Below are 2,500 nucleotides of genomic sequence, written 5' to 3'. Positions count from 1 at the left end.
ATATGGCAAAGACCATATGTCTGAACTTGTAAAAGTCCGATCTGACTGAATGGAGATCTCCGTACAGAGCGGAAAGGGAAGATTTTCCATTTCCGCAATGTAGTGTGATCTTGGAGATGGTATATTTAAGTAAGGGGGGTTTGGGTGGTGCAGGGGGACATAGCCCCCTGCTATAGATGTTTTGTTTTGTGTTTTTTGGTTTTATATGGCTTTACATCATTGTTCGAACTTTTACGAGTTCGAACATATGGTCTCAGCCATATGTGGTTCGAACTAGTAAAAGTTGGCTCTACTGAAATACATCGATATATATATATATTCATAGGTTCATAGGTTGGTACTAGGCTGTCAGCCCTAGGGCCTATACAAACCTAGCCATAGCAATTCTCTGGCTATTTCTTCCCACACAATTTACTTCACTGGACCCCTGTCTAGCAGAGTGACTGACGTGATCCCCGGGGTGGATTTCCTTTCTTCCATCCAATCGTCAAGATTCTTTTTGAAGAGGGCCAAAGAGGCACTCTGCTTGACATGTATGGGCAATCTATTCCAGAGTCTGGGGAGTCTCTGGGTCAGGAACATATCACTCCAGCATATTTTGTTTATTGTGATGACAAGGTTTAGATCCCTGGAGCGTGTGGCTCTGAGGGATTGGGATTTCTTTAAGTGTAGCATATCCAACAACTCTGGGTTTGACATGACCTTGTATGTTAAGCAGAGATCACCTCTGAGTAGATGATATGCGACAGAGTATAGCTGGAGTTTTTTAAGGCGGTCAACATAGGGCATCTGCTTTAGGCCTTTGATTCTTTTAGTGAGGTATTTCTGCGGCCTTTCCAGTTGTTGCAGATGCCTTGAGAGGTACATACCAAATGGGGCATTGTATACTATAATGGGTCTAATGAGGGATGAGTACAGTGGGACAATGATCTCATTTTTTCCTGGATGAAAAGCCCTTAGTGATGAGGTGTGCCACACAGAAGGATTTCTTGACTGTTGTGGCGATGTGGTTATCGAAGGTGAGACCACTGTCCACCTGTGTCCCTAAGTCTCTTATCACACTTTCGGTGTTTAGTGTACTGCCACCTATATGGTAATTCATGGGTACATGTTTTTTCCCAAAGGGAATAACTATACATTTATTGGCATTGAGCTTGAGCCCATGGCTCTGGCACCAAGCATCTGTTTCTGTAAGGCCCTTTTGTAGAGTATCCACATCATTTGGGGATTCAATAATGGCTCCCAGTTTGCAGTCATCTGTGAACTTTTTTAGCCAGAGTCCCTTAGTGTTGTCCTGTACTTCAGAGAAGTAGATGCCAAACAAGAGCGGTCCCAGGACTGAACCCTGTGGTACTCCACTTGTCACTTGTCTGGAGCTGGATTTGGAGTCGGCTACTTTTATACAGTGTGGGTTCTATCAGTAAGCCAGTTAGCAACCCATTGGGAGATGTAGAGATTAATGTCCAGCTTAGTAAGTTTATCTATGATTACAGAGTGAGGGATGGTGTCAAAGACCTTGGCAAGGTCTAGATAGGCTGTGTGGACCACCTTACCCTTGTCCATGGCTTTAACGACTGATTCGAAGACGTCAGTCAGGTTCAGGAGACATGATTGGCCCTTCACGAACCCAAACTGGGTGGGGTCAAGTGTTTGAAGGTTCCCAATGTCTTTGTTTATAAGTTCCATGATAATACGCTCCATGGCCTTGCAGATAAGGCTCGTCAGACTGATAGGGCGGTAGTTTCCAGGATCCAAGGCAGATCCCCCCTTGTAAAGTGGGATAAATGTAGCTCTGTGCCACTCAGTGGGCATGAAACCTGAGATGAGGCTATGATTAAACAGGACACTTAGGTGAGATGCCAGTTCATATTGTAGTTCATGTAGTACACAGCTCAGGATGTCATCTGGTCCCATGGATGCTGTATTCTTAGCTTTGGAGAGTGTGTTTTTTACCTGTGTGGCCATTATTACCGGAATTTGGCAATCTTCCGGTATTGAGATGGACCATTTAGGGGGTGAGAGGGGGGGTGAAGTTGGCACTGAATCATTCTGCCAGGATATTGGCAATATCCTTGGGATCACTATATTTAATGCCATTCTGTTTTAGCTCAGAGCAGATCTGAGCATTGCCATTTAGATTCTTGGCATAGTTTATATATATATATATATATATATATATATAGAGAGAGAGAGAGAGAGAGAGAGAGATTCCTGTTTCAAGAACAAAAGTTCACTACTTCGAACTTATAATAGGAAGCCTCACTTCTGCGAAAGTTCACTTTAACGAAATTGAACTTTTGCGTAAGTGCACTTCACCAAAAACACTGCGGCACAGTGGAGGACATAAAAAACAAGCTATGTCCACCACTATAGTGCGATAGTCACAGACCTTAGGGTTAGGGCATGGGTCAGGGTAAGGGTATAGTTAGTAAAGCTATCTCCTTACCCTAACCCATGCCCTAACCCTAAGGTTCGTAACTATCACACCATAGTGGAGGAC

The sequence above is a fragment of the Protopterus annectens genome, chromosome 11.part0 (genome assembly GCF_019279795.1).
Source record: "Protopterus annectens isolate FY-2018-M chromosome 11.part0, PAN1.0, whole genome shotgun sequence".
NCBI classification, from domain to species: domain Eukaryota; kingdom Metazoa; phylum Chordata; order Ceratodontiformes; family Protopteridae; genus Protopterus; species Protopterus annectens.
This window is presented reverse-complemented; position numbering follows the sequence as displayed.